Source organism: Ptychodera flava, chromosome 16 (genome assembly GCF_041260155.1).
Source record: "Ptychodera flava strain L36383 chromosome 16, AS_Pfla_20210202, whole genome shotgun sequence".
NCBI lineage: Eukaryota > Metazoa > Hemichordata > Enteropneusta > Ptychoderidae > Ptychodera > Ptychodera flava.
This window is the reverse complement of record NC_091943.1, coordinates 36,272,756-36,295,935: the sequence shown is the minus strand read 5'-3', so window position 1 is coordinate 36,295,935 and position 23,180 is coordinate 36,272,756. Positions and strand designations below refer to the sequence as shown.

The window sequence follows — 23,180 nt, the reverse complement described above, 5'->3', positions numbered from 1 at the left end:
AGAGATATCTTTTGTTTTACCGTCATAACCGTATCTGAAATTTTTCGTTTTCTCTGACAATTATTTTCCCATGAACATCTTTCATCTTTGAGTGACATCCATTCTCTAGGAATTGCCTTTTTAAGTATTAACAATTGCACAATCCAATTCCTGCTAGTTTTTAAGATATCTTTCAAAAGTATTGAAGATAGATATTGACCATTAAAAAATACATCAGTAAGATAAACTATACCACTGTCGATCCATTCTTCGAAAAATAAAGGCTTGTTTTTACATTGGATTAATTGGTTGCCCCAAATTATTTGTTCTGCAACGTCATTCGCTGTAACAGCTTGTCGTACTTCATAGCCCTTGACTTCATACCATGAAAGAAAGACCTTATAGAAAGCTGGGAGGTGTCTTGTTACAAATTTAACCCCCTTTTTGTCTAAATTCAGAAACGGTATCAATTCACTCCCTCCATACATACTGAAATGAAACTGTGGTATTACCATCCAAGTATTTTCTCCACCTTTGAAAAAACGTCAAACCCACTTGCATTTCAGGGCTTTTATCATAGCATCAACATCTATCATTTCTAAACCCCCATTCTCAAATTTGTTGCTGATAATTGAACGCTTAATTTTTCCCCGTTTATAACCCCACAGGAAATCATGAAAAATATTTGTCAAACGCCGCGAGAAATCTGCAGGAGTTTCAATCATTGCTGCTTGGAAAAAGCTAAGCATTTCAATATGGTGATCTTTCCAAATAGTGTAAGGTGTCCTCTTTACCATATTTTTAACATTGTCTGAATCTTCTCTATCTTATCATCCCAGTTCAATTTTTTCAAGTCTCCTTTATTGTGACCAAAGAAAACATCTAAAGCTTTTATTGGGGTGTTAGGCCATGATATGTACCCAATGTCAGCTTTATTCCTCCATGTTCCAAGTTTTAGCCCTTCTGTCTCATTTCTATTCAATCTTAACGCAGGATACTTCCCAAATTCATCGATAAGGTTAAGCACTCTGCAAAGACACTTTGCCTTACTATTATAGATCTGTGTGTCATCGGCCATTTGCGTGATTTTAACTGCTTTGAACTGTTCCCATTCTTTATAATAAACCCCTCTAATTCGGGATCATTTCTTATAATCTCTGCCAGAATCTCTACAACCAATAAGAATAATAAAGCTGACAAAGGACAACCCTGCCGTACCCCTCTTTGTATTTCAAATAATCTTGAAATCCACCCATTACTAATGATAGCACTGTTACAGTCTTAGTAGATTACTTTTATCAAGTTAATGAAGGAATTTCCCAACCCCAATTTGTTAAGAACAGCAAAAGAAAACTATGTTCAATAGAATCAAAGGCCTTGAAAAAATCTAAAAATAAAATCGCACCATTTTTCCTTTTTCTTTCTGCAAAATCAATTACGTCCTCAATAACACGCATATTTTGTCCGATAAAACGCCCCTTAATATATCCCACCTGATCACTATTAATCACATCTGGAAGAATTTGTTTCAATCTATGAGCTAGTACATACGATAGAATTTTATAATCATGATTCAAAAGCGAAATAGGCCGCCAATTCTTGGAAAACGATGCCAAAAGTCATAGACGTTTCAAAGTAAAAATTTCGTCAGCAGTTTCTCGGAAGAAAAACGACGTTTTTGGGAAATTTTTGCACTCATCTTGACTTCCTAGTCTTCACAATATTCACTGTGAAATGCAACTATTTCCGTTCACACAATCTCTCGTCGCGGCCGTTCGAGCGCGAGTAGACGACTTCCAAGATGGCGTCCCCTCTGACGTTAGTTGACAAAGTGTGTTCGTAAACTTCAAGATTTTGTCGCCATTACCTTGTTCACAGACATAAATGTGCACAACTGTTGCATATACATACTTAAGGTGAATTTGAATATGAAAATTGTTTTACAGGAATACCTTACTCTGGTATCAAACGTTCTCTCATATACATACAAAAATACTTGTAGAACTTTTGTATAACAGCGCACGTGTTTATCTATGCAATGTGAATTTCGTAAATAGGCCAGGCTCGACTAGCGTAAATCTATATTTCTGGCTCCATATTACCATTGATTTGTAAATTTTGTATCTGCCTTTCATGGCATGTGAAGTGTACTTTTTTCTCATATCATGGTAATAAAAAAGTAATTATATAAATGATAATGCAGCAACAGTGCGTCTTCAAATAAATCCCAAACACTGTGTTTACTGGAGGCGAAATAGCTGATCATGAAGTTCACTCACAATTCTGTTCCTATAGGGAATCAAGAAATCTGGTTGTTGATGTTGTTGTTATTGTTGTTGTTTGTATTGTTGTTTATGCTGATATTAGTCATGTTGCTGTTGTTGGCCAATAAAATTCAACGAACATATATGTTGTGTTGTTTCAAACGTAATGTAGATGTCCTAAGAAACTCTACAGGGACGCAATCATTATTTGACCCTGTGCAACTCTCTCCAAACGTACACTCTGTATCTATACTTATAGGTAAAGAGAGTATGTCGGGAGAGAAATTTGAAATTTAATTATCACTAAGTCCTAATCAGAATTGAAAAGAAAGAAACTAAAATCATAATGGACATGTTTATCATCATGATAGCCGTAAAGGAAAGATGCAAGAGCAAAGTCATTGAAGTGTTATTTGTATAAATGTTGGCCAAAAATATTGAACTCAATTTTTTTTCCATTTGGTATTAGGGGTTTACTTTATATCACACATAAACTATATCATTGTTATAGCTCAGTTTTCGCAATGACCAGGACGTATATCGAGCGGATGCGTAGACATAATTGCTACATTCAGAGATGTTTGCTCATTAAATGCAAATAATATTCAAAATATGCAAGTTTATGTAAATTACCCAAATCCCAGCTAAGCTAGGTTCTGCACCCCCGACCCCCCGGGAATTTGGTCAGGCTACAGCCATGGTTAATAAGAAGTAGTTGTAGCTTTGTGACGCAGTGAACCAGGCACGTGTATATCCATGGTATAAGTTTAGTACTATGCATGGACCTCAACTAGGCGCGCCAGCGTCAACATTTACAATCGCTAATTTTGTCATTTGCATTAAAATGTGTTATTTTTGTTAATTATACCCGTGATAGTGAGCCCTCTGGTGACAGCTTTAGTTGAGCGGTGCACTCGTCTCAGTTAGTACAGTTGTCCTACAGGCTCTCTAAGTGTTCACTGAATAATAGTTTTTACTATGCTCCGAGCTACTGTGCAGTAGCAGGTCATGATTATCAACATAGGATTATGTTTTCTAATATAATGGGAACGTTTTCCTTGCAAACGTCTGGAAGTTGTACGTGCTTATAAAACTTTCGAACTTTCTAGAAAAGAAAACAATATGAAACTAAACTTAAACATACTTCAACACTGTTGTCATTGTAACGCGTAGATGTCAATTCAATACCACTCTTAGCGTTGTCTTCAGCTTCGCCAGGTGATGCAAAAGCGATATTATCCTGTACTCCTCTAGTTTTCTCGTGAAATGAGAACGATCTCCCCTGTTTGAAATATAGGAAGTTCGACGTATGGAGATAATTTTGCGCAAAGAGTATCAAAAGGCGGGAAGCAGAAAATCACTTTCAACGTCATCGATGCATTCAGAAGGATGGTAAGCTTAATATGTCATCAGAACTTGTCCACCGACCGTAGGTAAGATATTTTACCAGTCCATGAAACCCCTAATAAAGGTACAGTATGTAGCAGGGCTATCCTGAACCGCTGGGTGACTATCCATAATTTACAAATGAACAGCATTATACTATTTACTTTATAGATTTGTTATGGGTAGATGGCAGTAGACAAAAACTGGAGAAATATTCATGTTCGCGGGTTACATTTAAGAGGTAATACCCCAACTCTTTGATTTTATCCGGTACACAATATTTCAGCACAAATTTCATTTTTAAAAGAAGCCGACTGAGTCAAGTGACTGAACTCAAAATACTGTCATTTCCTTAGGAAGCAAGATTCCAAAGATTCATTTTATTGAGTGCCTTCAAATACACGAAGACATTGTATGAGGGTTGCGAACGCGGTCATGACGACAGAAAATTGTTTTAAGACAAAAAATTCAAATGATGTGGTCTTGACACTGATGAAAGCATCATGAATTCTAGAAAACAGCCACGGTTAAATAATTTACGACATTACTCCCCATATTTTCGTCGAAGTTACATCAATAACAGGATTTTAAATTTACTTTTTTTTATTTGTGAGTACAAATTATCGGACTGTGCTGGCACTACAAAGCTCATGCGAATAGTTTTCTACATTGAAAGTAACATTAGGTACCTTAAGATTGTCATGGTACACATTCTTATGATCTACTCGAATAAAAACTATATTCATTCAACTTGCAAGGCCAGTAAACTTTGAAAGTAAGATAGCTTGGTCATAAAATAACTAAGTATTGATTCTTTGCAGATTAGCTCTGATTGTTGTCGTCGCTTTTTTCACAAACCTGGGAAATATCTTTTACTTAGTAATATATCTTATTTAAAAAAGAGCGGGCAAATAATAAAATGTTCTCAGTGCGGAATTGGAACTGCGCAAGAATTGCAAGGTATGTATGGAAAATGCCGTCATTTACGATGCCAAGAGTTGTAGGTCCGAATTCCATGATCATTATCCAACAGTATTATGCTCGATGATAAAGCCTGCCTGCCGGAGGTATTTGAGGCAGAAAATTAAGATTTTCTCCAAACCTGAATTGTTAAACACTTCACAAGCAAGTTCTTTGTTTTAGGCACGGTCCTGTGTTTTAGCTTTTAATAAGTTACTAGTAATAGCGAAGTTCACAAATAGTTTGAAATGACACTGAATGCAATCTGATATAGAGTAGATCACATGCATGTAAATATAATATATGTTACACCGTGCACCACTTTTTTTGCACGTTTGGGAAGACCGTCATTTATAAAGTCGTTGAGGGCGCTAGTTACACTGGCATCTCTTCGAGTCGCAGCAATTCCCCCCCCCCTATTTTTGTTCCGAGTATCATAGGTTCCATTCCGTAATGTACTTTGAAATGCTTTGTTTTGGCTTGTCAACGCCATGTGTAATTGTGTGAAAAGAATTGCTATCGTTTACAAATGAATTGAGGAATTGACATGTAATCAGTGTAAAATAGGAACACTGTACGTCACATACATACCAGGATGTAACAGGACATGTAATCAGTGTATAAAAGGAACACTGTACGTCACATACATACCAGGATGTAACAGGACATGTAATCAGTGCAAAAAAGGAACACTGTACGTCACATACATACCAGGATGTAACAGGACATGTAATCAGTGCAAAAAAGGAACACTGTACGTCACATACATACCAGGATGTAACAGGACATGTAATCAGTGCAAAAAAGGAACACTGTACGTCACATACATACCAGGATGTAACAGGACATGTAATCAGTGTAAAAAAGGAACACTGTACGTCACATATTACCAGGATGTAACAGGACATGTAATCAGTGCAAAAAAGGAACACTGTACGTCACATACATACCAGGATGTAACAGGACATGTAATCAGTGTAAAAGAGGAACACTGTACGTCACATATTACCAGGATGTAACAGGACATGTAATCAGTGTAAAAAAGGAACACTGTACGTCACATATTACCAGGATGTAACAGGACATGTAATCAGTGTAAAAAAGGAACACTGTACGTCACATACATACCAGGATGTAACAGGACATGTAATCAGTGTAAAAGAGGAACACTGTACGTCACATATTACCAGGATGTAACAGGACATGTAATCAGTGTAAAAAAGGAACACTGTACGTCACATATTACCAGGATGTAACAGGACATGTAATCAGTGTAAAAAAGGAACACTGTACGTCACATACATACCAGGATGTAACAGGACATGTAATCAGTGTAAAAAAGGAACTGTACGTCACATATTACCAGGATGTAACAGGACATGTAATAAGTCAAAAAAGGAACACTGTACGTCACATATTACCAGGATGTAACAGGACATGTAATCAGTGTAAAAAAGGAACACTGTACGTCACATATTACCAGGATGTAACAGGACATGTAATCAGTGTAAAAAGGAACTGTACGTCACATATTACCAGGATGTAACAGGAACAATGTAATCAGTGTAAAAGAGGAACTGTACGTCACATATTACCAGGATGTAACAGGACATGTAATCAGTGCAAAAAAGGAACACTGTACGTCACATATTACCAGGATGTAACAGGACATGTAATCAGTGTAAAAGAGGAACTGTACGTCACATATTACCAGGATGTAACAGGACACGTAATCAGTGTAAAAAAGGAACACTGTACGTCACATATTACCAGGATGTGTCGACAAACCCTACACCGATTATTCAACCATGCATTAAAGAGTAGACTAAGAAACTGCGGTTGACACATCATAGTAAAACACTAACAAGACACCAAACGTTGCAGTCACAAACCACTCGGCATTTAGCTTTCAGCATTACCCATTTCCCTCGACAGAAGTCCAACTCCACCACTGAAAACGATTGAGTTGGGCCAAACCATTGTGTCGAAGGGTCAACGGCTGACTAGATTGTTGTTATATTAACACTAATGATATTGTCTTTGCCTTGAATTTGGATTTGTATTCGATCTCAAACTTGACTTATCGATGTGTTTCTCGAACTTGATCTTCCACGCCTCATTTCTCTCTTCTTCACCAACATTACTTGTTCTTCTTCAAGACCTTTTACTTTTACACCAACAGTCGTAACCTATAAACCCCCAACACGATACGAATAATTAGTTCTTCGGCACTAAAAAAGTTACTCCTGAGTGTTTAGAGCAATTTGAAAGGAATGCAGCAACAGGTGTTCAACATTTCTTCCGTGAGTGAGCCAGTAAAACAGATTTCTCGTTTGGCAAATCAAAACATTTGATATCCTAAAACTGAACATTGTTTTGCCCATACGTCACTATCTCTTCGATTGCGTATCACTATTAACTCGGACGCAAAGCTAGGCTTCCGTCTCGATAGTCGTGTGACATAAGGACAATGTATTACTCTAATTAAGCAATAAAGCACACCCAGCGATGGTATACCACGAGATTTTGACTAGTTCACGACATATATGCACGAGTGATAGCGAGTGCATATATGAAGTGAACTGGTCAAAATCTCGTGGTATAAGCTTACCGTCGCTGGGTGTGATTTATTGCTATTATATCATAACGGCATATTGAAAGTCTGGCATGGAACGTCATAAAAGGAATTTTCCTCAAGCTTAGAACTAACGCGTATGCCAGCCGTCTTTGCGTCTCGACCAATCAGATCGCTGTATTTGCACCATCAATACACTGGTATGATATAATATGTGATAACTGACTCACCCAACGTAATACAGATCCGATATGTGATGAACACGTAAGTAACCAAAAATGTGATACAACACTGTGGCCAAAATGCAGGCACGACAGCGCATCTCAAAAAGTCAACTGTTCAAACCTTGACTTGATGTTACACGCCAAGTCGTTCTTTTTATAAGATAAGAAAGAAGTTTAAAGTTCACCTTTCGTCCAATTTCTTCAATGTTTCTTCCCTACTTCCTTTCTGTTGTTTCTCTACATTTAGTTTATAATTATCCATAGCCTCACTTTCGTACTTCTTGATTTCGCTTTGCTCATGCAGCAATTCGTCCATTTCGCCATCGTCTACTAAAGACAGATGTAAACATCATAAAAACAACAAACAAACAAACAAACAAACACCCTAGAAGACTTTTTTCCGCTGACAGCCAGGGACAGGGTAAACATGAACAAACATGGTCAACCAAAATGGATCATGGGCACTACCAGAGTGTCTTCACAAAGTGTTTCTCTGTATTTTCACCCTTACACAGACTAGGTGGCAATGTAACCGGAAACACATTTTCCTCACCTTTATACATGAAGAAGATAATGGAGTCAGATGCCTAGGGATTTACTTGCCTTAAAAATAATGTTTGCTTTGATCATTACGAAAAAAAAACTTGAAATGACTCTATTTGAAGTGACGACAGAGCAAAAAACAATTGTTTGTTCTGAACCAGTCGCATTTACTATCTTGTACATTTATAATGTGAATCTTAAAAGGACTCCATGCAATGGTGATAGAAAAATCAGAATGACCGAACTACCTTTTGTTTTGGTCCTACAGCATTTGGTCGTCCAAACTACCAGCCTGTACACGTGACTTAAAACAACCAATGGCGCTGGTAGCGGCGGTACATCTTCTAACTCAGTGATGATGTAATATCTGTTGTACTTCCATTCGGTCAGCGAACTGCTTTCAACTTGGTTGTAAACAGTGCTGTGAAAATATTTATTAAACGGAAAAACTTACGTTGATGCATTTTGAATCATCAATTCCAAGTGATATTTAATTTTAAAATTTACACGCAAGCCGTTAATTTCTGCATCTTTCCAAAGAGAAACCTTACTGATCGGCATAAAAGGAGTGCTGCAATTAAAAAAAATGAATGTTTATCAGATGACGTTACCATTCCTATGTAATTCAACCCATCAAATCAAGTAGGTCACTTTCTCTAAAATGAGACACATGTCAATAAATCTCCGAAACCCCATCTTGGGTATTATCCTTCAATAACTTTTAATGATTGACGGGCCAAAATTAGGCATTGCAATTCAGTCGAGCTTTGTGTGAAAGAGAAACTCTGCCATGTACAAATTAAAATAGAGCATTTCAAAAAGAAGGTCAGCTTGGACAAAAATTACTCTGATACGGTTAAAAAGACCCCTAAAGCTTACAGAAATGTCATTGACGAGCCCGATAAGCAAATTCACTCGGGTTTTTTGTCAAATGTGATTAAACAAATGTCGAATGGCGTGTTTCAAATCGCGATCATGACTTTTCGATCGATCCCTTAACATATTGCCATAAATGAACAATTATTTACTCGTTGAATATCAAGAGTGGTCAGTCTGTGGTTCTTACCTGAAGATTGCAATGAGTAAATTCAACAACAACACGTTTCCGATGAGGATTTACGCAGCGAGAAGGACAGAGTAAATGTATCCGTTGAGTGAATCTAACTCCGTTTCTGAACATAATCAAGAAGTAATGTACTAATGAGGATCTTCATTGGATTTCAATGCTTCTTTAAACATTATTCAGCTAGAAAATCAAAGATTGGTGAATGTATCTCCTAAAGCCGTTACTTGATGTCGTTCATATTAAGTTGTCCCCATGCCGAATCAAATGACTTCACATATGTCCGAGAGGAAATCTGTGCGATTTCTGAAACTACCAATCTAACCCTAACCGCAGTAGCTTTGACATGTAGTTCCCTATGTTACCGTCATTAAGGATTGTTCATTTTGTTGTAAATTTGCAAAATATCTCTCCGTTAGTATTATACTGGTCTTTGAAACAGTCATTCCAGTCATCTTTTAATTTGATTTCATGGTCCTACATATACTTACGTTTTGTCGTCTATTTACGGAATTACTAACATAGGTAACTTCACATGGTCGATATTTTATAGTGTCAGTGAAGTGCTCCATATACAATATAGTATTAATGTTTTTCTGGTGCATGAAAAGTAGCACAGCAGAACGGGATCGACCAAAAGATTGTTAAACATATTTAAAATTTAAACCGCGACGGATCTTACCTGCGTCGTCATCCAATACTAGTAGAGACTGTCTGTGTATGTCTGCCAATCATCGACAGTAACTTGGTAATATGGGTAGTAAAAGATATCGCGGAGCACTCTGGGAGATGGATTCTGATTGGGCGATAGGATAGCTATTCCAGCGATGCCGAAGGCAATCACGAATACAATCAGAATCAACAAGAACCAAAATAGCGCCTACATAGATGACCGTTCAGTAAGTCTTTGAGACTCTACGACAGACCAAGTTAAATGCACTCATAACTGATAAACAAGATGTAAATTAAAACAATACAGACACCATAGGAAGTCATGATATTTCACAAAAAAAATCGTGCAGTTACTCGGTTAGGGATTGATTATTTATCGCTTGAGGATTAGAGAACATATATACATGTTTTTCGCAGAGTTTTCTTCAGATAGCGAAGATTTAGACTGGAAGATCCGTCGCTCGAGGGCGCTGTCGAGCGACGGATCGTTTAGTCCAGCGAAGCTTATAAAGTGTTGTTAGAACGCCTCACTTTTCAGTTTTGATTCATGCAAGTATATTTTGCAAAAATGGCACAGCTGCAAATATTTAATTCAGAATTCTAGCGCTCTGAATTCTAGCGCAACTGGTTAAGCTAACCTTGCTTGATGACTGAGCACCATGTGGTAAATATTGTCTATCTGTCAGCCTAAACTCGACGAAGCTACACAGACATTATGCTACATGACGTAAATAGGTGGATACGCGAAAGCTATGTCCCTCCATTGAACAGTTTTAGAGAGGGTGTCGTTCAGGGACCATTGTTGCAAGCAATGAGAATAGATGCTCAAAGGGGAAAAACTTAGAAGAAGTATAATTCTTACCATTTCTGTTATCATAATCAAGAAAGGACCGAGCGTCTTATTAGACTGGTACATCATCAGTATTAATATCCAGAATATGGTACACGCAATGACGTACAGGTTCCTGCTGACGTCATGAGTCCACGGTACTCCAAGGATGTTGAAGCGGATCAGGAAAGCGGCTAGTGTAAGTAGTAATGCGATAAGATCCATCCAATTCCAGAAAGTGGACAACCAAGCCCGGAATCGTTGACCTAACGATTCGTACTCGTCCCGTGGCCAATTATTACCTGCATTATAAAGGCAGCATAAAATGTTTCAAAATCTCCTGCAGGTGCTCTCGATAAACATGATTGTTTGCGGAGCTCCACAGGCTGTAAGAGTATGAATGATACTCTTATGCACCAGATTTGTACGCGTAAATTAACAACATTATGAATTCTGGTGAATGTGACCATGATTATCCAAGTCAATCGTCATTATTGTACACCCTCTTGTGATGCAGGAAGGGAATAGTCCAATCATTGTCAAGCTATACATTACACGTCTCAGCTCCTCCAGGATCAAAGTGAGAACCCACACATGCAACAAAATGTCTGCCAGACCTACTTCCGGTCTATAGTACAGTGTCATGTAGCTGTAGAAAACTAAGAATATGAAGGTTGTAACCTGAAATGAAACTGAAATAACGAAATTTATGGCTGGTTAGGAAATAAGAGGCAGATGAATAACAAATAAAAAGGCAAAGCATCACTTTGTCACAATAATTAGCTCTTGCTGACATCCAGATGATTGTCCCATGCTTATGTTTATATTTGGCTTACCAAATTGACAACAAACTTTGTGATAGGGGCGGAGTAAAACTCGACAAATCTTCTGAAAACATTCATATCTTTAAAAGATAATGGCAAACGTACGGTGGCCCCTACACGCCACGGAACTCTATTACTTTTGAATATAAACTCTAATTTTTCTTGACAATATCTTTAATATTTGTAAGAGATTTTATTTCTCCAACGCAAACTTTTAATTTGTACAGGCAACATTATCTTAACATTATCTTAACTTTAACTTCTCGAAAGTATTTTTAGTTTTAACCATAAACAAAATATGTTTCACAAAAGTATTTTTTATTTTGTAAAACAAAAGTAAAAATTTTTCAAGATAACAAACTCCCCTACACGTCATGGAAATTTATTACTTTTGAACATAAAGTCATATTTCTTAACAATATATTTAATATTTGTAAGAAATTTTATTTCTCCACAGCAAACTTTTATTTCTGAACGGGGAAACTTTATTTTTGGGGTAAACTGTTTTTAAAAACTTTTAACAAAAACACTTCAGCTTTTAAAAAATAACTTTAACTTTGAACAAAATATCTGTTTCTCAAAAGCGTTTTTATTCGAAAAGAAGTAAAAATTGTTCACAGCAAGAGTTGAAGATTTTTGCTAAGCACGAACTGAGTTACTAAATGACATAACCCTATGTCTTTAGAGCAGAAAACTTAAATTCTTAAAGAAAAGTTTCATTTTTCCAAGAGTAAAATTAATTTCTTTATGGAAAAAAGATTTTCTCAGAGCAGCAAATTGAAATACAGAGAATAAACTTTTTTCTCAATGGCGAGAAACTATTTTCTGAAGACAACAAACTAATTCTTTCAAGATATATTTTCTACATATGAGTGTGGTTTAAGAATTTGGTAAAACTAAACTGAGAAAAAACGAAAAAGGAAGGATGAAAAGTCAAACTTACTTTTCTTCAGAGCGAAATTTATTTCTGAGAGGAGAAATATTTCATGTGAGGGCGCAATTACCTGTAATGCATAGCAAACTCTTTCTAGCGAGAGCTAAACATATTTTGGGGAAGAGTAAAACATTTTTCCGACGAGCAAAACTTTATTTTAACGGCGGCGGAAGTTAAAGTATCCCACCATACAACACCCAAGTTCGATGACCCAGAGTCTCCGAGACAACCATGACTGACTTCATCGGCGATACAGGCACGCTAGCCCGGCCCTAGCTGCAGTATAGTACCTCTAGGTTTTACCTGGGTATTTGGGTCGGACGGTTTGCCGTACTGTACTGCAGCTAGCCCGGCCCTACCCTGCCTGCGTACGATGGTGTGTTTGGGCCGTATAACGCCGGGAACATACAGCATCGTACGCAGTGCTATGGGCACGGGCACGCAAACGAGTCAGTTCAACAGTTGCCACTTGTCCGAGTCCCCGAAGAACGGTTTTGTGTTTGAGTGATTCGTCCTACAGCAGACGTTGTGCGACGGGATGGACCGCATTGGGTTCCTTCATTAGCTCTGCATGGGCTGTGTGTTACCGGCGTTATACGGCCTCCCACCACATAACGCCGGTAACACACAGCCCTGCCATGCAGAGCTATTCCTTCATCAGTTGCTGTGTTGTTAATGTTATATTGTGTGATGGTCATCTTTTCTATAAGCCAGATTCGTAATTGATAGAGTCTTCGACTGAAACTGAACCTGGCCCGCCAGATTTGAACACAGTCGAGCGTGGTTCAATACAGTAGTTGTGGGTCCACAGCTGTGGTGTTTTTCGGACGGGATATGCCTTTTACGGGCTGGTTGACTTTCACGTTTTTGACCCCGCAAACCACACGTGAAAGTCAAAACCAGTCCGCGACTGTGGTCAAATCTGGCGGGCTCGGTTCAGTTTCAGTTTCTATAAATTACGAATCTGGCTTCTCCTCTTAGAAAAGATGAATATCACACACATTGGCTGTGTGTTACCGGTGTTATGTGGTGGGAGACTGTATAACGCCGGTAACACACAGCCCTGCCATGCATAGCCCTGCATACAGGTCTGTGTGTTCCGGGCGAATAACGCCGGGAACACACAGACCTGTACGCAGGGCTATGCCATGCAGAGCTAATGAAGAACCCCAATGCGGTCCCGTCGCACACCGTCTGCCGTCAGACGAATCACTCAAACATAAAACCATTCTTCGGGGACTCAGACAAGTGGCAACTGACCCGCGTGCCCGTAGCCCTGTGTACGATGTTGTGAGTTCCCGCCCGGCGTTATACGGCCCCAACACACAGCATCGTACGCAGGCAGGGTAGGGCCGGGCTGGCGTGCCCGTATCGCTGATGAAGTCAGTCATGGTTGTCTCGGAGAGCAGATCGTCCATGTAGCCGACACGAACACGAACTGATACCGGCTACCAACTCGAAGACTCTGGGTCATCAAACTTGGGTGTTGTATGGTGGGATACTTTAACTTCCGCCGCCGTTAAAATAGTTTTGCTCGTCGGAAAAATGTTTTACTCTTCCCAAAAATATGTTTACTCTCGCTAGAAAGAGTTTGCCATGCATTATAGGTAATTGCGCCCTCACATGAAATATTTCTCCTCTCAGAAATAAATTTCGCTCTGAAGAAAAGTAAGTTTGACTTTTTCATCCTTTCCTTTTTCCTTTTTCGTTCTTTCTCAGTTCAGTTTTACCAAATTCTTAAACCACACTCATATGTAGAAAATATCTTGAAGGAATTAGTTTTGTTGTCTTCAGAAAATAATTTCTCTCCGTTGAGAAAAAAGTTTTATTCACTATATTTCAATTTGCTGCTCTGAGAAAATCTTTTTTCCATAAAGAAATTAATTTTACTCTTGAAAAATAAAACTTTTCTTTAAGAATTTAAGTTTTCTGCTCTAAAGACATAAGGTTATGTCATTTAAGTAACTCAGTTCGCGCTCAGCAAAAATCTTCAACTCTTGCTGTGAACAATTTTTACTTCTTTTCGAAATAAAAATCGTTTTTGAGAAACAAATATTTTGTTCAAAGTTAAAGTTATTTTTTAAAAGTTAAAATGTTTTTGTTAAAAGTTTTTAAAAACAGTTTACCCCAAAAATAAAGTTTCCCCGTTCAGAAATAAAAGTTTGCTGTGGAGAAATAAAATTTCTTACAAATATTAAATATATTGTCAAGAAATATGAGTTTATGTTCAAAAGTAATAAATTTCCATGACGTGTAGGGGAGTCTGTTATCTTGAAAAAATTTTACGTTTGTTTTACAAAATAAAAAATACTTTTGAGAAACATATTTTCTTTATTGTTAAAACTAAAATTACTTTCGAGAAGTTAAAGTTAAGATAATGTTAAGATAATGTTGCTCGTACAAAATTAAAAGTTTGCGGTGGAGAAATAAAATCTCTTACAAATATTAAAGATATTGTCAAGAAAAATTAGAGTTTATATTCAAAAGTAATAGAGTTCCGTGGCGTGTAGGGGCCACCGTACAAACGTTTTGCAAGTTACTCTAAACACTCATGACCCTTACTGAAAGTTGGATGTAGCGAGCATGTTATAACTGAAAAGGAAATTCACGTGCAAATTTTACAGCATTTAGAATCACATTTATTTGCTATTTATAATGTTTTTGATTATTTTAGTGTCATTTTTTAATTGACTGTGTCAAGGTAAGAAGCTGAAATCATAACACACTCACCTATTTTAAACTTTGGAAATTTTCTCGAAATAATAAAAACGGTAAGAGCATCACAGCGAAAATCTTGAGGAAATAGAAAAAAAATCCATGTTTGGTATTGTTACGTGCAGAGAAAACGAACAAAAGAGTGAACTCAGCAGTTAACGTTTAAACAAAATTTATTACGAAAATAAATCTAATTGCTAAGTCAGGGATAGAGTACAAGCTTTAAAAGTGTACAGACTACTTATCTCAGCTGGGACGGCAAAGCTCCAGTCTCAGAGTTGTAACAGTCAGTCGGATGAATGAACAGTCCTTTGGCTTGCAGGCTTGAAGTTGCACAAAGTCCACAGAGTAAATCCAGCGTTGGCAGTGAAGGTCTTGAGAAGTCTTGCAAATTACTACGGCTGGAGTTTTGAAACACTTGTAGTAACACACAAGAGATACGATCCCAAAAGTCTGACTGGAAGCTGTGCACGTCCCTTTTATACCCATGTGCTTATACATAAAGAACTTTTATTGACATGCTAATTACTGTTCTAAAATTATCTCTCTTACACAACTAATTAAATTTCTAGAACATTCCAAACATGACTAATTGAATTCAAGGTTGTGAGGTCATTAAGGGCAGTGACCTTGAGAATGTTCTAGACTAATTGAACTCAGGTCATGATGAGTGTGGGGGGAAATGACCTACATAACAGTATGTTGTTTTAACGATGAAGGTTCGTGATCTAAAACCAGACTGAGTATCGAAAAGAAGATTAAACATAGATAAATATTAAATAAAGTGTTGTACACATGTCTTTCAATGATTTTCGAAAGAGCTGGTAAGATTGAAATAGGACGATAGTTAGACATATCACTGATGTTACCAGACCCTTTGTAAATTGGAACAACTCTAGCACATTTAAAGACTTTAGGGATAATAGCATGATCCAAGCTCTTATTGTAAAGGTAAGTAAGAGTAGCTGAAATTACAGGTGCAGCGATTCTTAAGAGCTAACAGTTAACATTATCAATACCCGTGGATTTGGCTTCTTGTAAAGATTTACAAACAAAATCATTCTTCAGTAAAGGAAAACTGAAAGACGGAACATCACATAATACCGTATTTATAAACTTACGTAATGACTCCAGATTAACAGGTTCATTGGAATCATCGGTACAGTGACTGATACCTACAAAATGCTTATTGAAAGCGTCAGCAATCTCAGAGTGGTTTTCAAAGCAAACCCCATTCGATATAAATGTAGGATCCTTAAAGTTATTTACATTGATCAAATTGTTGTAAACACGCCAGATAGCCGTGGCATTATTGCTACTGCCTGCTATGGAATTTCTAAAATACTGCTTTTTTGCCATTGTAATAAGATGAACAACTCTGTTACGAAGAAGTTTAAAATGATTCCATAGAGTAATAGATGAACAAGATCTGGCATTTTTCAGAGCTACATCCCGCTCTTTCATAGCATTTAATATGTCAGCAGTCAGCCATTCCGGCTGCCTGAAACGTTTAACACGACGCTCAATAATTGGGCAATGCAAGTCACAAAGTCTATTGAAAATCGAAATCCAAGTATCAAATAAGACATTCACATTTTCAATACCATTAAGTAGATGCCATGGAGCGCACTTCAAATCGTCAATGAACTTCATTTCATTAAAACGTTTAAAAGACCTGTATTTGATATTTATTCGACCACCTCGATTTTTACCTTGTACATTCAATTTACGGTGTGTAATAACAGGCAAATGATCGGAAAGGCCAAGTTCAATAACGCTAGTATCAATAAAGTTTTCATCATTTGTCACGTATATGTGGTCAAGGCAAGAGTGAGATACAGGACGAGTAATACTATTGACTAATTGTACCATGTTCAAAGATAACAAAGACTGGTGAACGTAATGATTCAAAGACAACTCTGTTAAAAGATCAATATTGAAATCACCACAGAGAATCATTTCTTTACCCTCACAACAACCCTGTTCAATATTCTGCACAATCGCAATATCAGTGTCACGAGTTGTATTGGGAGGGCGATAAATAATAGCAACCATGAAATGTCGACTTCTGTTAGGTGTTATTTCAATCCACATAATTTCAAGGTCGTCACATTCAAGATCAACACGCCGTTTGTACAAAATATGAGACTTTAGATATGTAACAATACCATCGCCTATTCTGAGTAATCTATCTCTACGTTCAAGATTGTAGTCATCAATCAAAAATTCAGAATCAGAATGGTCTTTCGACAAAAACTCTCAACAATGCATAAAATGTCAACAGAAATGAATGAACTTTGGAAACTAAAATTCAAAAAATGTCTTAACTGCTCTATTTTGTTATGCGCCAGTCAATGTAAACCCCACCCACCCACCCCACCTCGGGGTTTAGTGGGGGATTTGGAAATTAGTGCTGTGAAATCTGCCAAATGCCCCACCCCCTGGGGCAAGACAATCTGGAAAATCCCCACCTAAACCAAGTAAATCCCCCACATCTGGGGGTGGGGAATTTGTAAATTCCTACACACAACCACTCTTTGGAATTTTCATGTCGTAACAACCTGCATCAATATAAAAAGTTCATGATCAAGTTTAGAACAATCTTATCATTTAAAACAGGGTTTTGTGACATTTATGCTGTTCACAAATGTCTATCACAATCAACACAAATAGATCCAGGAAAATAACATACTTTTCGCATTTGTTTTTCAGCCACTTATACTGTGACCAGATAAAAGTGTTGAGGTGTCACTGTCACGTAATTCACCTATTTTGGAGCAAGAATTTACAATATTTTTCAGTCTAGTTTGCTTGTATGTTCTCAGGCATAAACATATTTCAGGCTAGAACAAATGATTTAATTAGATCAAAACACCAGATGTATCACACAAGACATGTCGCCTCAATAAACTTATTGAAGCAGATGAACAAGATACATGATGTTCAATCTCACAAGTGCAGCCTTTTTGTCTTCTCGCTCTCATGTTACAAGCACAATGACACATTCTACATCAGTCATGCACTGATTTAAAACAAGCAGAGGAATGAAAATTCACAATGGTCCGTGTTTATTCATCATAAAACACGGCAGAAAGATATTGTGTAAAACTCAACAGAACAAATGATCAGAATGATCACACTGATGAAACAGAACTGTTTCCCTAGCTATATGGGTCATCATGAATACATTTGATAATACATTTAGCGGACATAAAAGGGAATCCCGTCGTGACCGAACATGTTTTCCAAATACACGAGCAATTTAAAGGGACAAAGTCGGCCATTTTTCATGAATTTTGTTTGATGTGAGATACTACTTATATTGTTAGACATGTCGAAAGATACCGAATGAATGGCTGACCATGCTTATATTCGACCCCAGTTTTAGACACGATACATGCAAACCATCACAAAAATGAATTCATAGTCATGACCATTAATTCGTTTTCGTGATTGTTTTATTTAATTTGTATAAAACCGGGGTCAAATATATGTATGGTCACTCATTCACTCAGTATCTTTCGACATGTCAAACAAAATAAGTAGTATCTCGCATCAAACAAAATTCACGAAAAATGGCTGACTTTGTCCCTTTAAGTTTTATCAAAAATAGAGTTGACCCGGAGGTCTTTTTAGTGTCACGCACACGTGGAAAAATGTGGGAAATTTTGCGTATGGTATGTTCAATTTTCAAAAAATAAGAATACATGGCGGATGAAAATCATTTATTTGGTTATCGATATTTCAGCCATCAATCACAAATATACTGTCATACACACCTCTGAATATTGCTGCATCGCGTTCATCAATAGCCTGTCGAAATGCTGCTTACTGGCCCACATGGCCTTGACAGCCACCTTCCGGCATGTTACCGCTCTGAACAACAACATACCATTACCAGGGCCTGAAAATTTCTGGGTTTTTTTCCCACTGGTCCCAGGAGGTTTTTTTGGTTTTGTTTTCACTGGTCCCCAAGGTAAAATCCAATTGTCCTCAAAAATTTGCATAACAATACAAGAATGATTCATTTCTCATACTCATGTTATATATGCATTTCTATCAGATTTGCTTTGGATTTACATACAGCATAAACTGCCAATCTTTGTAATACAGACACACTGCATAAACATTTACTTGGTAGTTTGCTCAAGTTCTTGTACACACACTTGACATGTTTTTTTTTTACTATTGCTATAAAGTTCACTTCATTTTTATAAGTGCCCAGCAGTTGATTCTTTTCCATTTAAATTGTAAAAAATAGGTTGAAAACACCAAATACCTGAGAGGAACTTCTTTTTCCTTTGATAGCAATAGCAAATTGCCATAACGCTGTTTTGACAAGCTAGGCGGTTCTTGTTAAGGTCCACTACAATCGAGCTACGGGGTCTTGACTATATAAGGAATTCAGCATATTGACCTTCTAAATTCAGAAGCATGAAGCTTGCTTGCAACGGACGATCGGAAAGTTGTAATCAACTCCTTCCAGAGAACTTTACTGAAAATAATACTTTGATAGACAGAGATATAATATTTTCACACAATTTTGGGGTTGCTGATATTTTTAGCTGAGGCCATGGTCTGGTTTTTACCACATTAAATTTTACATGTAAAATGAGTACATGGCCCGTCATTTGATTTTTGCAGTGCCGTGGCTAGTGGAAGCACATCGCCTGGCTCATATCATGAATCGCAAGCTGTAATAGAGTAACTGATTTTCCTTTAGAGTTTACGCTGTGATGAAAGATATAGACTAAATTTTAAATGTTTGATTGACTTAAAGACCCAATAATTATTGTAATTTTGTAGGTAGAAGACGTAGTCTCTCAATGGGCTCTTGGTTTTCGTGGAACCATTGAGCCATATGGTGTAACTGGCTTTAGTGCGTCTCTGCTACCTCCATGGTTTGAGTAACTTCGGTATTTTTGGGGGACGTACTTTCTAATTTTTCGTCAAAAGACACTAAAACACAATCTGGGAAAAACACTGGAAATTCCCTTGCAAAAAATTGGCTCCCGTTTGTACTGGTCTGCGGACCTTTTAGAGGTAATTTGTACTGGTTCAGGATAAAAAATCACTGGTCCGGGACCTCGGATCAGGGTAACTTTCAGGCCCTGCATACGTGCGCATGCGTAGTTATTTACGAATATCTTCTTGGCCTGTCCGTCAAAGGAATAGATAGGGGGTCAAAACGAGGCAATTGCCCCACCCCCTCGGGCACAGTTTCATGGCACTCACGGTCTAATCCCCCACATTTTTCCCGTATCGCCCGAGGTGGGGGGGGGGGTGGGGGTTTACATTGACTGGCGCATTAGTAAGGTGCTGTATATTCCATGCACAGATAGTTATGGAGTTATGGGTTTTATTTTTGATGCGACGTGGTGGGTCGGCAAAACCTTCTTTGCCAATCTCCTAGTCATTCCGATACAACGTGAACAAAACTTTTGCTTATGACCAGAGCGACCACAGCTCCAACACTTTATCGGGTTCCGTGTCTACAGACACGCTGTACATGGCCTTCCTCGCCACACAAGAAACATCTCACTTGGTGATTACGATTGTTGTACGTTGGTTGTCGGTTACGCTGGGACGCATATCGTCCAGCGTTTCTAAAACTTTTATTACCTTCCTCTCTATCACGACGGTGGCGAGAATTAACGCGGACTTGACGGCGATGGTCTTGACTTCCGTTGAAGTTGTAGTCATCTTCGTAATATGGACGACTGACCGGTCTTGAGTACGCCGAATAATCGTCTCCATGAGCATCGCGATACGGTCGGTTAAAATTCCCACGATTGGTTCCTTGATTAGGTCGGTTTACACCTTGGGATCTTCTCTGTGTCTTAAACAGAGATGTGAGGTTGGCATTCTGTAGGAGCAGATCACAACCCGTGTAAGACAAGTGGACACCGTCTCGTAGGAGTAGTGATGACACAATGCTGTTGTTACGGTAGCGAAACGATTGATCATTATCAATGAAGCAACACCTTTCGCGTTCACATAATGTGGCAAGGTGAATGTTAACTTCATCGACAACAGACTGAACGCTATTGTCATCAAGCCTTGGACATATACTGAGTACTGACACTCTGCCATCTGATAGCTGCTTAGCTTCTTTTAGGAGTAATTTATAATCTGCTACAATAGAGTCCGGATTTCTTTTCCGACTGCAATCATTTGTGCCAACTTCAATGATAATTTCACTTGGATGTAACTCATCAGAGTAGTTTTCACGCAGATGTACACGCAGTTGTTCAATGGAGATTCCAGGTTCACAGATCACTTTGGCATTTGGGTTTCTGGCGCTAATGTCACGAACAATAGAGTCACCGATGAGCACGGTGTGAACCGAAGGCGCTAATGACACGGCAGTATCCTTTTCATGAAGGACTGGATTATTTTGTTCACTCGCAAAATCTGACCTTTTACAACCCTTTTCAGAATTAGAGCGCGAAGCCACTGCAGTGAACTGCAATAAAACTGCTCACACTGATTAGGGATGGACCATTAGATCTTGGGAGGGGGGGGGTGGTCACAATGAAATTGTGAAAAATTTTTTTTTACTATTGTAAATTTCTGAATTTTTTTTTTTCCATTTGAGATTAGCTGTGCAAATTTTTTTTTTCAGAGTAAATTTTCAGATTTATAATTTTTTTTTCGTTCGTCGCTGTCTGAAGATAAAGAGGGCAAACATGTGGTGCCAAGCACCACAAGCCGCCACGCAAGCGGTCACTGGGAAGAGGTCAGGATAGGGGTGTCCCCCTGCTGTTGTTGGAGCTTTTGAAAAATAGAGATTAAAATGGTGTTATTTGGTGGCACTTGGGGAGTATTTTTGCCGGGGGAGGTCAGGAGGGGGGTGTCCCCCTCCTGCTGTTGGAGCTTTTGAAAAATAGAGATTAAAATGGTGTTATTTGGTGGCACTTGGGGAGTATTTTTGCGGGGGGAGGTCAGGAGGGGGGTGTCCCCCTCCTGCCGTTGGAGCTTTTGAAAAATAGAGATTAAAATGGTGTTATTTTGTGGCACTTGGGGAGTATTTTTGCGGGGGGTGGTCAGGAGGGGGTGTCCCCCTCCTGCCGTTGGAGCTTTTGAAAAATAGAGATTAAAATGGTGTTATTTTGTGGCACTTGGGGAGTATTTTTGTGGGGGTGGTCAGGAGGGGGTGTCCCCCTCCTGCCGTTGGAGCTTTTGAAAAATAGAGATTAAAATGGTGTTATTTGGTGGCACTTTGGGAGCATTTTTTTCGGATTACACATCTTCCTCTGAAACATGGTCTTCTTGCTCCTCAGTAGCTTCGTATAGTTTTGAAAATTGACTATTTTGGTTTCCTGGCTTCCCTTTCTACTGCTTGGTGAAATGCCTACATTCACCCCACCAAACATCATGCATATCTCATGATTTACAATTGATTTTGACAAGCTGAGAAGCTAAAATAAGCTAAATAATATAGTGAAATTTGCATATTTGTGTTTTTAGAGCAATTGTTGCCCTTTTTTGATCAAAACATCTATTTCTCTGTAGCAGCATGTCCAAATTGATTGGATGTGTATAGATGTGTTGAAATTTCAATATTTGTCTTTTTGGGCAATTTATGCCATTCATGGTCAAAAAATCTGTATTCTCTGAAAGGGCTTGTCCAATTTCTTTGAAATTTGCTACACAAAACGATTAACCATGCAGATTTATTCAGTATTTGCTATCGAGAAACTTTCAAAGTTCAACCCTTTTATGTGTTTTTGTGTTGGGATTTGTTGGATAGATGGCATTCTACGTAGTGTATTGTTGAATGTTAAAACATGTGTTACTGTTGTTATTTGAGGCTGTTTTTTGAGAAAAAAAAATTGAAAATGCCTTTTAAAAGCAAAATAATACATAATGACTTGATGTTGTTTTATCATTATTGACGTGTTTCTACTTGTTCCACCCATTCTTGCATTCATCATTGTAATAAAATGCTGTGGAAAAAATGAAACTGATGTGGCCTGCATCTGTTTACCTTGATCTTAAAAGGCAAATACAACTTTCTGTCTTGACAACCTAACCATAGTTTCAATGTTTTACCTAGTGTACCTGCTTGGTTTGTACGCAGGAAACAAGTAGAAAACAGGCTCTATAATTTCATAATTTTCAAGTGATCAGAATACAAAAGTCCTGAAAAGATAAGATAATCACAACTTCCAGTATAAGGATACAGTCACTCTAAATGTATAAATTAAAA

General features: G+C 37.9%; 2 long non-coding RNA genes across 3 annotated transcripts; both read right to left on the bottom strand.

Moving 5' to 3' along the window:
- Positions 1 to 6,696: 6,696 nt before the first annotated feature.
- Positions 6,697 to 9,562, bottom strand: LOC139114719 (uncharacterized). 2 transcript variants are annotated; one of them, XR_011547938.1, is made up of 4 exons: positions 8,998 to 9,562; positions 8,180 to 8,352; positions 7,574 to 7,718; positions 6,697 to 6,778 (listed from the first exon to the last, which is right to left on the bottom strand). It is a non-coding gene; the product is annotated as an uncharacterized lncRNA (long non-coding RNA). The 2 variants fall into 2 exon arrangements; XR_011547939.1 differs by having other exon boundaries at positions 7,574 to 7,715.
- A 142-nt stretch (positions 9,563 to 9,704) lies between these two features.
- On the bottom strand, positions 9,705 to 15,467 carry LOC139114718 (uncharacterized). The gene is made up of 3 exons (XR_011547937.1): positions 14,984 to 15,467; positions 10,529 to 11,187; positions 9,705 to 9,810 (listed from the first exon to the last, which is right to left on the bottom strand). It is a non-coding gene; the product is annotated as an uncharacterized lncRNA (long non-coding RNA).
- Positions 15,468 to 23,180: the final 7,713 nt, after the last annotated feature.